This window comes from Gadus macrocephalus, chromosome 2 (assembly GCF_031168955.1).
Source record: "Gadus macrocephalus chromosome 2, ASM3116895v1".
Taxonomy (NCBI): Eukaryota; Metazoa; Chordata; class Actinopteri; order Gadiformes; family Gadidae; genus Gadus; species Gadus macrocephalus.
In genome coordinates this window covers 17025668-17042559 of record NC_082383.1, presented here as the reverse complement: position 1 = coordinate 17042559, position 16892 = coordinate 17025668, and the positions used below count along the sequence as shown (strand labels likewise).

General features: G+C 43.1%; 2 non-coding genes across 2 annotated transcripts; both read right to left on the bottom strand.

Moving 5' to 3' along the window:
* Window positions 1-4200: 4200 nt before the first annotated feature.
* trnal-cag (transfer RNA leucine (anticodon CAG)) lies at window positions 4201-4283 on the bottom strand. The gene has a single exon. It is a non-coding gene; the product is annotated as a tRNA-Leu (tRNA).
* A 12526-nt stretch (window positions 4284-16809) lies between these two features.
* On the bottom strand, window positions 16810-16892 carry trnal-cag (transfer RNA leucine (anticodon CAG)). The gene has a single exon. It is a non-coding gene; the product is annotated as a tRNA-Leu (tRNA).

Genomic DNA, 16892 nt, shown 5'->3' with positions numbered 1-16892 from the left:
TTAAACTCAAAGTGACTGGCTGGCTACGGTGGGGTAGTGGAAATTGTAAATGAGAGGGTTGTCTTTCTGTCTCAATCTGTGTGTGTGCACGTCCGTGTCTGTGCATTAGTTTATGTAAGTAGTGTAATCCAGGTTACAGAGCATGGTAGCTGGGGTTTATTATCGGTCCTTATTTTACGGACATTTGAACATACGAGAGCAGTAACCATCAGGGGCGCAGATGGGATTTTTGAACTGGGGGGGACCAAGCTGTCAGCAAATTATTTCAACTCAATAAGTTATTTTTGTGTAATTTGGGCTTTAACTAGCGCTCAAGTAGTTACTTTCGTAATAGCCTATGGGCCAATGGTTTGCACTAAAAAGCCAATGGAGAATTCTAAATTGAAATCATGGATAAACAACAGTGAACATTGTTAAACAAAGGCCTACTTGACCTTATGCAAAATATTTATTTAAACATTTGTGTATATAACACTCAGAAGTGTAAACAACAACATATTTACATAAATGAAAAAAATGACAAAAAAATTACTCTCTAAGCAGACTCACTGAAGGACCCAAAAACATCTCTCCTCCTTTGATTACCCTGAACATACTGCTGGGCAATGTCTTGTCTGTCCAGTCTGTCAAGCCTCTCTTGATGAATATGGCACACAGCAATGCCATTTAGTCTTTTTTGCGTCATGGTTGATCGCAACCATGTCTTTAATCTGCGTAACGCACTGAAACTGCGCTCTGCCTCAGCAGATGATATGGGCACCACCATCAACAATCTCACTAGTGTCTCTACCTGATCAAACAGGCCACGGACTTCAGGGGGCATTTCTTGCAAAGCATGCACAGCATCTGCAGTTGTGTTGACCGTGTACTTGTTTTTAAACATTGCCAGTTGGACTCTCAAGTCTTCCTCTTTCAGTTCAGGATATTTGCGAACTGCTGCATCATTTAGAATGGGAGTAAGGAGTGAGTTTTCCAGTTCTTTTAATGTTTGAATGCCTGGTTGCATAAACCTCTCAGTAATTTGTGTATCTACTGTGTCTAGGACACGGTAGAACTCTGCTCTGTAAAAATCCACAGCTGATCCAGGTGTGTATGCAGGAGCCTGCCCAGAATATCTTTTAGGGGGCCTATGTGTGCGTGGTAGAACAATGGGATCTAGAGACAGATTCCCACACCTGTCGTCTGCCTCCTTAAAGACTGCCTCAAAGTGTTCTGTGTTTCTTTTGGATTTTAAGCTGTCTTGGACCAAGGAGACTGCAGAGAGCATGCCCTCCATTGTCTGAGTCTTTTTCTGGAGAGATTTGTTTAGAACCTCTAGTTCACTGATCACATCTTAAGCAAGCAGAAGTCCCAGTACAACATTACCCTGTTGCAGTCGAACATGTAAGCCCTCTGCCCTGCTTGCAGACTCAGAATGACTTGCAGCCATCTCCTCTAGTGCACTTAGTACCATCCCATATTGGCTGAGAACAGCACGGATAGCAGGTGAGCGTACAGTCCACCTTGTGGGACATAAAGGCCTGATGGACAGGGCTGGCCCTTCCCCTTCAGCTGCAACAATGGCTTTAAATTTGTCTTTCAACTTACCAGACCGCCCAAAAAATGTGCCAAGGTCATGTATCCAGTCAAGTGCATTTCGCACAACACACGAGGCTGAGCAAGCTTGTTGTGTAACTAAATTGACACAGTGTGCTCCACAGTGTATATATGGTGCTAGTGGCTGTACTCGCTGAATAACAGCCTGTGCACCTGAGTACTTTCCAGCCATATTCGCAGCTCCATCATATGCCTGACCTCTGAGGCCTGATATTGGCAAATTCAGCCTCAACAGAACGTCCGAAATTATCCTGGCAAGGTTTTCACCTGTTGTAGAAGTTGCTTCATACAACCCTATGAAGTCTTCGTGCACCAGCAAATCAGTGTCAACATACCGTAGGCACAGCGCCTCCTGCTCAACACCAGAGACATCCCTTGTCCCATCCATAATAATGGAATACTGCAACACTGGTAAGGACCGGATCTCATCTGCAATTCTCCTGATAATTGATGAACTCATCAAATTTAGCCGCTCATTTTGACAATCCCAAGATGTGTGCACCCCCCTCTTTGCAGATAACCAGCTACTGAATGACCATGATCATCTACAGCTTTGTATTTCAGAAGCTGGTCAAGGTTACCTTGATGATGTCCATGCCCTCTAAAGGCCAATCCCTGCCTCGCCAGAAACATCTCAGCTCCTATTATTTTTAACAGGCTAGTTCTGTTTTCTGCCTGTTGTGTACTGACTGCACTGCTCAACTGTGTAGTAACTGGCCTGTTTTCATATGCAGCAGTTGTAACAGCCAGTTTGTGACCATCTGATTTCTCATGCATGGAACATCTTTCAAGTGCCTTTTTCCAGTTTTTAAATCCAGCATTGACAAAGGCTGGGTCTATACTCTTGGCCTGTGCTGGTTTCCCTGTCTTAAAGTATTTAGAGCAGTGAAAACACAGAACACCATCAGTACCCATACTAACATGAAGCCAGGGAAACTTCTCATACCATGCTTTTTGGAATGTCAGTGTCCGGTCTTTGAGCACTTGTTTTTGAAAAACTTTAGGGTCAGGTTGATTTGGCTTTGTATATGTCATTATCATGTCAACTTCCTTTCCATCTGTGTCGCCTCCTGTCCCTCCTTGTTCTTCTTTCTCTCCTTCCTCATGCTGTCTTTTTCTACTGTGGCTGTCCCCTTCTTCTGTCTGTATTCCTTCTTTCCCTCCTTGTTCTGTCCCTGCTTCTTCTGTCTGTATTCCTTCTTTCTCTCCTTCCTCATGCTGTCTTTTTCTACTGTGGCTGTCCCCTTCTTCTGTCTGTATTCCTTCTTTCTCTCCTTCCTCATGCTGTCTTTTTCTACTGTGGCTGTCCCCTTCTTCTGTCTGTATTCCTCCTTTCCCTCCTTGTTCTGTCCCTGCTTCTTTTGTCTGTATTCCTTCTTTCCCTCCTTCCTCATGCAGTCTCTTTCTTGACTGACTAGGGCCTGCCTCACTGTCATCAGGAATTGCCTGCAGGCCAGGAGGATAATGTTAACATTTTAAATCTTATAATTTCACTTAACAGTTTCTTATTAGTGTGCCTGGAAAAGCACACTACTACTATCCACCATAGTTATTATAATATTGTATTCTTCTGTATATATACACATACACGCACACACATAGCTAGCTACAGAGGAGTATTTAATGAATTAATAAGCTACCGCTAGCAAGCTAGCTAAAGACAATGACAAGGTATTATTATGCTAGCGCTGAAAAAACATTAAAGCTATTCACCCACGGCATAAAAATACTTTTATTTTACATTTAGCCTACTTCAGGTAAGAGTAAATGCCGTTTATTAATGTCACTAGCTGCTCAACATTACAAAACGATTAGCTGCCACATCTGGGAAAGTCAACAGGCAACAGGCGTAGGATAGGATAGCCTACTTACTTTGTTTGTTTTTTGAAAAAACGCTTGTATTGTTTTTTGCTTCTTCATTTTGTTTCTTCATTGCACCCGCTCTGTCATAATGATCACCGCAACAGGTACAGGCGCGGCTGAGCTACCAGTTCCTATTTAGGACCCTGGGGAGTGAGAGTCGTGCCTTATGGTTTGTTCAATTTACACTGAAAGTCGGAACTTGGAGCTCGGAACAACGTAACCCCTAAGTTGAGTGCTCCCAGCGCGTCCCAGCCTCACAAACGTAAAAACAAAACATGTAACTACTTTTTACGTGAGAAGCAGATAGCATGAATTCTATGTCTGGCTGGTGAGATTAATCCGACTTTCCGAGTTGGAGATCCAACTTCACGGGGGGTTCTGATTAAAATTCTGACTTGGAGCACGGAAATTCTGACATTCGTGCACAACTGGAACGCACCATTAGTCGTAGCACACAAACGCCAGGCTCTCAATGCGCGCTGCATGTAAATTAGTCGAACTAACGGAACATTAATTCTCCGTTTTACCGGTGATGTTTGTCGCCTTATGTAGGGACAGAGTGGGGGGGGTCACTATGAATCTGAGGGGGACATGTCCCCCCTGCCCCCCCCCCCATCTGCGCGCCTGTACCCCAAAGTAGCCAGCCAGTCACTTTGAGTTTAAACCTCCTTACCTTTTCCAAATGTTCTCCATATTACGTAGTTTGAACAGATAATAACAATCAACGAGATCCAAATATAATGTCAGAAGTGGGATTCGAACCCACGCCTCCAGAGGAGACTGCGACCTGAACGCAGCGCCTTAGACCGCTCGGCCATCCTGACGTATTTCAACAGACCCTTTGAATCAATCAACAAAAAACGCCATCATGGTTACTGCTCTCGTATGTTCAAATGTCCGTAAAACAAGGACCGATAATAAACCCCAGCTACCATGCGCTGTAACGTTACCATAGTTACATGGGTTACACTACTTACGTAAACTAATGCACACACACGCACGTTTACGAGCACACGCACACACAGATTGAGACAGAAAGACACCCCTCTCATTTCCAATTTCCACTACCCCACCGTAGCCAGCCAGTCACTTTGAGTTTAAATCTCCTTACCTTTTCCAAATGTTCTCCATGTCACAAAGTTTGAACAGATAGTCACAATCAACGAGAGCCAAATGTAATGTCAGAAGTGGGATTCGGACCCACACCTCCAGAGGAGACTGCGACCTGAACGCAGCGCCTTAGACCGCTCGGCAATCCTGACGTATTTATTCAGACGCTTCGAATCAATCAACAAAAAACGCCATCATGGTTACTGCTCTCGCATGTTCAAATGTCCGTAAAACAAGGACCGATAATAAACACCAGCTACCATGCGCAGTAATGTTACCATAGTTACATGGGTTACACTACTTACGTAAACTAATGCACACACACGCACGTTCACGAGCACACTCACACACAGATTGAGACAGAAAGACACCCCTCTCATTTACAATTTCCACTACCCCACAGTAGCCAGCCAGTCACTTTGAGTTTAAATCTCCTTACCTTTTCCAAATGTTCTCCATATTACAAAGTTTGAACAGATAATCACAATCAAAGAGATCCAAATGAAGTGTCAGAAGTCGGATTCGAACCCACGCCTCCAGAGGAGACTACGACCTGAACGCAGCGCCTTAGACCGCTCGGCCATCCTGACGTATTGCATCAGACCCTTCGAATCAATAAACCCAAAACGCCATCATGGTTACTGCTCTCGTATGTACAAATGTCCGTAAAACATGGACCCATAATAAACCCCAGCTACCATGTGCTGTAACCTTACCATAGTTACATGGATTACACTACTTACATAAACGAATGCACAGACACGGACGTGCACACAAAGATTGAGACAGAAAGACACCCGTCTCATTTCCCCTTTCTACTACCCCAAAGTAGCCAGCCAGTCACTTTGAGTTTAAACCTCCTTACCTTTTCCAAATGTTCTCCATATTACATAGTTTGAACAGATAATAACAATCAACGAGATCCAAATATAATGTCAGAAGAGGGATTCAAACCCACACCTCCAGAGGAGACTGCGACCTGAACGCAGCGCCTTAGACCGCTCGGCCATCCTGACGTATTTCAACAGACCCATTGAATCAATCAACAAAAAACGCCATCATGGTTACTGCTCTCGTATGTTCAAATGTCCGTAAAACAAGGACCGATAATAAACCCCAGCTACCATGCGCTGTAACGTTACCATAGTTACATGGGTTACACTATTTACGTAAACTAATGCACACACACGCACGTTTACGAGCACACGCACACACAGATTGAGACAGAAAGACACCCCTCTCATTTCCAATTTCCACTACCCCACCGTAGCCAGCCAGTCACTTTGAGTTTAAATCTCCTTACCTTTTCCAAATGTTCTCCATGTTACAAAGTTTGAACAGATAATCACAAACAACGAGATCCAATTGAAGTGTCAGAAGTGGGATTCTAACCCACGCCTCCAGAGGAGACTGCGACCTGAACGCAGCGCCTTCGACCGCTCGACCATCCTGACGTTTTTTAACATAGTCTACGAATCAATAAACACAACACACCATCATGGTTACTGCTCTCGTATGTTCAAATGTCCGTAAAACAAGGACCGATAATAAACCCCAGCGAACATGCGCTGTAACGTTACCATAGTTACATAGGTTCCACTACTTACATTAACTAATGCACACAAGCAGGTTCACAAGCACACTCACACACAGATTGAGACAGAAAGACAACCCTCTCATTTACAATTTCCACTAACCCACCGTAGCCAGCCAGTCACTTTGAGTTTAAATCTCATTACCTTTCCCAAATGTTCTCCATATTACAAAGTTTGAACAGATAATCACAATCAAAGAGATCCAAATGAAGTGTCAGAAGTGGGATTCGAACCCACGCCTCCAGAGGAGACTAAGACCTGAACGCAACACCTTAGACCGCTCGGCCATCCTAACGTATTGTAACAGACCCCACGAATCAATAAAAACAACACACCATCATGGTTACTGCTCTGGTATGTTCAAATGTCCGTAAAACATGGACCCATATTAAACCCCAGCTACCATGCGTTGTAACCTTACCATAGTTACATGGATTACACTACTTACATAAACTAATGCACAGACACGGACGTGCACACACACAGATTGAGACAGAAAAACACCCATCTCATTACCCACTTACACTACCCCACCGTAGCCAGCCAGTCATTTTGAGTTTAAATCTCCTTAGCATTTCCAAATGTTCCCCATATTACAAAGTTTGAACTGATTATCACAATCAACGAGATCCTTATGTAGTGTCAGAAGTGGGATTCGAACCCACACCACCAGAGGAGACTGCGACCTGAACGCAGCGCCTTAGACCGCTCGGCCATCCTGACGAATTTCAACATTTTCATTCGAATCAATCAACACAACACACCATCATGGTTACTGCACTCGTATGTTCAAATGTTCGTAAAACAAGGACCGATAATAAACCCCAGCTACCATGCTCTGTAACCTTACCATAGTTACAATGATTACACTACTTACATGAACTAATGCATACACATGCACGTGCACACACACAGATTGAGACAGATTGACACCCCTCTCATTACCCATTTCCTCTACCCCACCGTAGCCAGCCAGTCACTTTGAGTTTAAACCTCCTTACCTTTTCCAAATGTTCTCCATATTACATAGTTTGAACAGATAATAACAATCAATGAGATCCAAATATAATGTCAGAAGAGGGATTCAAACCCACGCCTCCAGAGGAGACTACGACCTGAACGCAGCGCCTTAGACCGCTCCGCCATCCTGATGTAAATCATCAAACCCTTCGAATCAATAAACCCAAAACGCCATCATGGTTACTACTCTCGTATGTACAAATGTCCGTAAAACATGGACCCATAATAAACCCCAGCTACCATGTGCTGTAACCTTACCATAGTTACATGGATTACACTACTTACATAAACTAATGCACAGACACGGACGTGCACACACACAGAAAAACCCCCATCTCATTACCCACTTACACTACCCCACCGTAGCCAGCCAGTCATTTTGAGTTTAAATCTCCTTACCATTTCCAAATGTTCTCCATATTACATAGTTTGAACAGATAATCACAATCAACGAGAGCCAAATATAATGTCAGTAGTAGGATTCGAACCCACGCCTCCAGAGGAGAATGCGACCTGAACGCAGCGCCTTAGACCGCTCGGCCATCCTGACGTATTTAATCAGACCCTTCGAATCAATCCACAAAAAACGCCATCATGGTTACTGCGCTCGTATGTTCAAATGTCCGTAAAACAAGGACCGATAATAAACCCCAGCTACCATGCGCTGTAACGTTACCATTGTTACATGGGTTACACTTCTTACATAAACTAATGCACACACACGCACGTTTACGAGCACACGCACACACAGATTGAGACAGAAAGACACCCCTCTCATTTCCAATTTCCACTACCCCACCGTAGCCAGCCAGTCACTTTGAGTTTAAATCTCCTTACCTTTTCCAAATGTTCTCCATGTTACAAAGTTTGAACAGATAATCACAATCAACAAGAGCCAAATGAAATGTCAGAAGTGGGATTCAAACGCACGCCTCCAGAGGAGACTACGACCTGAACGCAACACCTTAGACCGCTCGGCCATCCTAACGTATTGTAACAGACCCTACGAATCAATAAAAACAACACACCATCATGGTTACTGCTCCGGTATGTTCAAATGTCCGTAAAACATAGACCCATAATAAACCCCAGCTACCATGCGTTGTAACCTTACCATAGTTACATGGATTACACTACTTACATAAACTAATGCACAGACACGGACGTGCACACACACAGATTGAGACAAAAAGACACCCCTCTCATTACCCATTTCCACTACCCCACCGCAGCCAGCCATTCACTTTGAGTTTAAATCTCATTACCTTTTCCAAATGTTCTCCATATTACAAAGTTTGAACAGATAATCGCAAACAACGAGATCCAATTGTAGTGTCAGAAGTGGGATTCTAACCCACGCCTCCAGAGGAGACTTCGATCTGAACGCAGCGCCTTAGACCGCTCGGCCATCCTGACATTTTTTAACATAGTCTACGAATCAATAAACACAACACACCATCATGGTTACTGCTTTCGTATGTTCAAATGTCCGTAAAACAAGGACCGATAATAAACCCCAGCGATCATGCGCTGCAACGTTACCATAGTTACATGGGTTCCACTACTTACATTAACTAATGCACACACGCAGGTTCACGAGCACACTCACACACAGATTGAGACAGAAAGACAACCCTCTCATTTACAATTTCCACTAACCCACCGTAGCCAGCCAGTCACTTTGAGTTTAAATCTCCTTACCTTTTCCAAATGTTCTCCAAATTACAAAGTTCGAACAGATAATCACAATCAAAGAGATCCAAATGAAGTGTCAGAAGTGGGATTCGAACCCACGCCTCCAGTGGAGACTACGACCTGAATGCAACACCTTAGACCGCTCGGCCATCCTAACGTTTTGTAACAGACCCTACGAATCAATAAAAACAACACACCATCATGGTTACTGCTCTGGTATGTTCAACTGTCCGTAAAACATGGACCCATAATAAACACCAGCTACCATGCGTTGTAACCTTACCATAGTTACATGGATTACACTACTTACATAAACTAATGCACAGACACGGACGTGCACACACACAGATTGAGACAGAAAGACCCCCCTCTCATTACCCACTTACACTACCCCACCGTAGCCAGCCACTCATATTGAGTTTAAATCTCCTTACCATTTCCAAATGTTCCCCATATTACAAAGTTTGAACTGATTATCACAATCTACGAGATCCTAATGTAGTGTCAGAAGTGGGATTCGAACCCACCCCACCAGAGAAGACTGCGACCTGAACGCAGCGCCTTAGACCGCTCGGCAATCCTGACGTATTTTTTCAGACGCTTCGAATCAATCAACAAAAAACGCCATCATGGTTACTGCTCTCGTATGTTCAAATGTCCGTAAAACAAGGACCGATAATAAACCCCAGCTACCATGCGCTGTAACGTTACCATAGTTACATGGGTTACACTACTTACGTAAACTAATGCACACACACGCACGTTTACGAGCACACGCACACACAGATTGAGACAGAAAGACACCCCTCTCATTTCCAATTTCCACTACCCCACCATAGCCAGCCAGTCACTTTGAGTTTAAATCTCCTTACCTTTTCCAAATGTTCTCCATGTCACAAAGTTTGAACAGATAATCACAATCAACGAGAGCCAAATGAAATGTCAGAAGTGGGATTCGAACCCACGCCTCCAGAGAAGACTGCGACCTGAACGCAGCGCCTTAGACCGCTCGGCCTTCCTGACGTTTTGTATCAGACCCTTCGAATCAATCAACGCAACACACCATCATGGTTACTGCTCTCGTATGTTCAAATGTCCGTAAAACAAGGACCGATAATAAACCACAGCTTCCATGCGCTGTAACCTTACCATAGTTACATGGATTACACTACTTACATAAACTAATGCACAGACACGGACGTGCACACACACAGATTGAGACAAAAAGACACCCCTCTCATTACCCATTTCCACTACCCCACCGCAGCCAGCCATTCACTTTGAGTTTAAATCTCATTACCTTTTCCAAATGTTCTCCATATTACAAAGTTTGAACAGATAATCGCAAACAACGAGATCCAATTGTAGTGTCAGAAGTGGGATTCTAACCCACGCCTCCAGAGGAGACTGCGACCTGAACGCAGCGCCTTAGACCGCTCGGCCATCCTGACGTATTTTAACATAGTCTACGAATCAATAAACACAACACACCATCATGGTTACTGCTTTCGTATGTTCAAATGTCCGTAAAACAAGGACCGATAATAAACCCCAGCGATCATGCGCTGCAACGTTACCATAGTTACATGGGTTCCACTACTTACATTAACTAATGCACACACGCAGGTTCACGAGCACACTCACACACAGAAAGACAACCCTCTCATTTACAATTTCCACTAACCCACCTTAGCCAGCCAGTCACTTTGAGTTTAAATCTCCTTACCTTTTCCAAATGTTCTCCAAATTACAAAGTTCGAACAGATAATCACAATCAAAGAGATCCAAATGAAGTGTCAGAAGTGGGATTCGAACCCACGCCTCCAGTGGAGACTACGACCTGAATGCAACACCTTAGACCGCTCGGCCATCCTAACGTTTTATAACAGACCCTACGAATCAATAAAAACAACACACCATCATGGTTACTGCTCTGGTATGTTCAACTGTCCGTAAAACATGGACCCATAATAAACCCCAGCTACCATGCGTTGTAACCTTACCATAGTTACATGGATTACACTACTTACATAAACTAATGCACAGACACGGACGTGCACACACACAGATTGAGACAGAAAGACCCCCCTCTCATTACCCACTTACACTACCCCACCGTAGCCAGCCAGTCATTTTGAGTTTAAATCTCCTTACCATTTCCAAATGTTCCCCATATTACAAAGTTTGAACTGATTATCACAATCAACGAGATCCTAATGTAGTGTCAGAAGTGGGATTCGAACCCACCCCACCAGAGAAGACTGCGACCTGAACGCAGCGCCTTAGACCGCTCGGCAATCCTGACGTATTTTTTCAGACGCATCGAATCAATCAACAAAAAACGCCATCATGGTTACTGCTCTTGTATGTTCAAATGTCCGTAAAACAAGGACCGATAATAAACCCCAGCTACCATGCGCTGTAACGTTACCATAGTTACATGGGTTACACTACTTACGTAAACTAATGCACACACACGCACGTTTACGAGCACACGCACACACAGATTGAGACAGAAAGACACCCCTCTCATTTCCAATTTCCACTACCCCACCATAGCCAGCCAGTCACTTTGAGTTTAAATCTCCTTACCTTTTCCAAATGTTCTCCATGTCACAAAGTTTGAACAGATAATCACAATCAACGAGAGCCAAATGAAATGTCAGAAGTGGGATTCGAACCCACGCCTCCAGAGAAGACTGCGACCTGAACGCAGCGCCTTAGACCGCTCGGCCTTCCTGACGTTTTGTATCAGACCCTTCGAATCAATCAACGCAACACACCATCATGGTTACTGCTCTCGTATGTTCAAATGTCCGTAAAACAAGGACCGATAATAAACCACAGCTTCCATGCGCTGTAACCTTACCATAGTTACATGGATTACACTACTTACATAAACTAATGCACAGACACGGACGTGCACACACACAGATTGAGACAAAAAGACACCCCTCTCATTACCCATTTACACTACCCCACCGCAGCCAGCCAGTCACTTTGAGTTTAAATCTCATTACCTTTTCCAAATGTTCTCCATATTACAAAGTTTGAACAGATAATCACAAACAACAAGATCCAATTGTAGTGTCAGATTTGGGATTCTAACCCACGCCTCCAGAGGAGACTGCGACCTGAACGCAGCGCCGTAGACCGCTCGGCCATCCTGACGTTTTTTAACATTGTCTACGAATCAATAAACACAACACACCATCATGGTTACTGCTCTCGTATGTTCAAATGTCCGTAAAACAAGGACGATAATAAACCCCAGCGATCATGCGCTGTAACGTTACCATAGTTACATGGGTTCCACTACTTACATTAACTAATGCACAGACACGGACGTGCACACACACAGATTGAGACAAAAAGACACCCCTCTCATTACCCTTTTACACTACCCCACCGCAGCCAGCCAATCATTTTGAGTTTAAAACTCCTTACCTTTTCCAAATGTTCCCCATATTACAAAGTTTGAACTGATAATCACAAACAACGAGATCCAATTGTAGTGTCAGAAGTGGGATTCTAACCCACGCCACCAGAGGAGACTGCGACCTGAACCCAGCGCCTTAGACCGCTCGCCCATCCTGACGTATTTCAACATTTCCCTTCGAATCAATCAACACAACACACCATCATGGTTACTGCACTCGTATGTTCAAATGTTCGTAAAACAAGGACCGATAATAAACCCCAGCTACCATGCTCTGTAACCTTACCATAGTTACATGGATTACACTACTTACATGAACTAATGCACACACATGCACGTGCACACACACAGATTGAGACAGATTGACACCCCTCTCATTACCCATTTCCTCTACCCCACCGTAGCCAGCCAGTCACTTTGAGTTTAAACCTCCTTACCTTTTCCAAATGTTCTCCATATTACATAGTTTGAACAGATAATAACAATCAATGAGATCCAAATATAATGTCAGAAGAGGGATTCAAACCCACACCTCCAGAGGAGACTGCGACCTGAACGCAGCGCCTTTGACCGCTCGGCAATCCTGACGTATTTCTTCAGACGCTTCGAATCAATCAACAAAAAACGCCATCATGGTTACTGCTCTTTTTCGATGACTTCACAGAATTATTGTCTAGCATCTCCACAGAATTTGACTGTCTAGTTATAACTGGTGACTTCAATTTTCATACTGATGATTTGAATGACAAGTGTGCAAAAAAACTTTTTACCATTTTGGACACATTTGAACTGTCTCAACATGTGAAAGAGGCTACTCATTGTAAGGGGCACACTCTAGACCTGGTTATCACAAAGGGCCTCAATGTTTCTGATCTCTCTGTGACTGATCCTTCCTGGTCTGACCACTTTTGTGTTTTCTTTAACATATCTTTTATTCCCGACATACAGACAAAATCAAACACTGTCAAAAAACGGTATATCAATGAAGATTCTAATGTACTTTTTAAAAAGGCCATCTCCTTGCTACCACCTCTAAACCCATGTTCTGCCGATGATCTTGTAGAAAACTTTAATTTGAAAATTTTGAAAGTCATAGATGTCATTGCACCTTATAAGGTTAAAACGATTTCTGGAAAGCAAATGGCACCCTGGAGAAAAGCTGCTTCTGTAACAGCACAGAAAAAAGAATGCAGGAAGGTTGAACGCATCTGGCGTAAAACAAAACTTCATATTCACCATGATATCTATAAAGAGAGCCTCCGTGCCTACAATTTAGACTTAAAAAATGCTAGAGAAACATTTTTCTGCAATATCATTAAAACCAACACTAATAATGCAAAAACCCTATTTGCAACTGTTGACAGACTGACCAACCCCCCAACAGAAATTCCACCTGATCTCCATTCCACGCAAAAATGCAATGAGTTTGCAGCTTTTTATATTGAAAAAATTGAAGGTATCAGACGCGCCATCAATATCTCCACGTCAAACAAAAATGTTGGACTACCACCCTGTTCAGGCAAAAATTACGTGGCAAGGATGGCATGCTTTGATGTTATAGACTCTCAAAATCTTGTGGAAACTGTGACACAACTAAAGCCATCCACCTGTTGCCTTGATACTATACCTTCCAACCTCTTTAAGAATGTTTTCGACTGCCTAGCAGTAGACATATTGCAGATAGTTAACAACTCTCTCCAGTCAGGCAAGTTCCCAAAAGCTTTGAAAACTGCAGTTATTAAACCCCTTTTAAAAAAGCGGAGCCTAGATGCCTCTATTATTAACAACTACAGACCAATATCAAATCTACCCTTCATAAGTAAAATCATTGAGAAAGTTGTCCTCCAGCAACTAAATCACTTCCTGGCATCAACTGGTTGCTATGACACCTTCCAATCAGGATTTCGACCCCTGCACAGCACTAAGACCGCCCTTATTAAAGTTGTAAACGACATCCGTCTTAACACAGACTCTGGCAAAACCTCAATACTAATGCTACTTGACCTCAGTGCTGCATTCGACACTGTAGACCATACATTACTTCTGGAAAGGTTGGAAAACTGGGTGGGGCTTTCAGGCACTGTCTTAAATTGGTTCAGGTCCTACCTACAAAATAGGAACTACTTTGTTTCCATTGGCGACTTTGTATCAGAATCAACCAACGTGACATGTGGAGTCCCACAAGGTTCGATCTTAGGACCCTCTTTATTCAACATCTACATGCTCCCACTAGGGCAAATCATGCAAAATAACAATATTGACCATCATTGCTATGCTGATGACACGCAAATCTATGTATCGCTATCACCAAATGACTATCGGCCCATAGATCTGCTGTGCCAGTGCATTGAGCAAGTGAAAGAATGGATGTGCCGAAATTTTCTTCAACTAAATGAGGACAAAACAGAGATAATTGTATTTGGTTCTAAAACGGAAAGGCTTAAAGTAACCCAACACCTTCACTCTCTGTCCTTGAAAACCTCAATCAAAGCCAGAAATCTAGGGGTTATCATGGATTCAGATTTACATTTTGACAGTCACATCAAATCAGTTACAAAATCGGCATATTATCACCTTAAAAATGTAGCAAGACTTAGAGGGCTCATGTCCACCGAAGACTTACAAAAACTTGTACATGCCTTTATCACTAGTAAGCTTGATTACTGCAATGGTCTCCTCACAGGTCTCCCAAAACAAACTCTGAGGAAGCTTCAGCTTGTTCAAAATGCTGCTGCTAGAGTTCTAACAAAGACCAAAAAATTTGATCATATTACACCAATTCTGAAATCGTTACATTGGCTTCCTGTAGGTCAGAGAATTGATTTTAAAATCATGTTGCTAACCTATAAATCCCTACATGGTTTAGGCCCAAAATATTTAACCGATATGCTTCCACTACATCAGCCTTCTAGACCACTAAGATCCTCTGAGACCAATCTGTTAATTATCCCCAGAGTAAACACAAAACATGGGAAAGCAGGATTTAGTTACTATGCAACAAATAGCTGGAATAAACTCCCAGAGGATTTAAGACTTGCCCCAACTCTGAGCACCTTTAAAACAAGACTGAAGACTTTTATGTTTGCTATAGCCTTCTGCTAAAATCTTAAATACATTACACTTTCTAAAAAGCTTTTTAACTTTGCCTCTATTTTCTATTTTAATACTAAAATGCCTTTTTCTATTTTAGCCATTTCTTTGCATATGTTTTTCTTTTACTTATCTATTATTTTATTTTATTGTATGACAATGTTTATATGTGAAGCACTTTGAGTCTGCCTTGTGTATGAAAAGTGCTATACAAATAAAGTTGCCTTGCCTTGCCTCTTGTATGTTCAAATGTCCGTAAAACAAGGACCGATAATAAACCCCAGCTACCATGCGCAGTAACGTTACCATAGTTACATGGGTTACACTACTTACGTAAACTAATGCACACACACGCACGTTTACGAGCACACGCACACACAGATTGAGACTGAAAGACACCCCTCTCATTTCCAATTTCCACTACCCCACCGTAGCCAGCCAGTCACTTTGAGTTTAAATCTCCTTACCTTTTCCAAATGTTCTCCATGTTACAAAGTTTGAACAGATAATCACAATCAACGAGAGCCAAATGTAATGTCAGTAGTGGGATTCGAACCCACGCCTCCAGAGGAGACTGCGACCTGAACGCAGCGCCTTAGACCGCTCGGCCATCCTCACGTATTGCATCAGACCCTTCGAATCAATCATCACAACACACCATCATGGTTACTGCTCTCGTATGTTCAAATGTCCGTAAAATAAGGACCGATAATAAACCCCAGCTACCATGCTCTGTAACCTTACCGTAGTTACATGGGTTACACTACTTACATTAACAAATGCACACACACGCAGGTTCACGAGCACACTCACACACGGATTGAGACAGAAAGACACCTCTCTCATTTCCAATTTCCACTACCCCACCGTAGCGAGCCAGTCACTTTGGGTTTAAATCTCCTTACCTTTTCCAAATGTTCTCCATGTTACAAAGTTTGAACAGATAATCACAATCAACGAGAGCCAAATGTAACGTCAGAAGTGTGATTCGAACCCACGCCACCAGAGGAGACTACGACCTGAACGCAGCGCCTGAGACCGCTCGGCCATCCTGACATCTTTCAACAGACCCTTCAAATCAATAAACACAACACGCCATCATGGTTACTGCTCTCGTATGTTCAAATGTCCGTAAAACAAGGACCGATAATAAACCACAGCTTCCATGCGCTGTAACCTTACCATAGTTACATGGATTACACTACTTACATAAACTAATGCACAGACACGGACGTGCACACACACAGATTGAGACAAAAAGACACCCCTCTCATTACCCATTTACACTACCCCACCGCAGCCAGCCAGTCACTTTGAGTTTAAATCTCTTTACCTTTTCCAAATGTTCTCCATATTGCAAAGTTTGAACAGAAAATCACAAACAACGAGATCCAAATGTAGTGTCAGAAGTGGGATTCGAACCCACGCCTCCAGAGGAGACTGCGACCTGAACGCAGCGCCTTCGACCGCTCGGCCATCCTGAC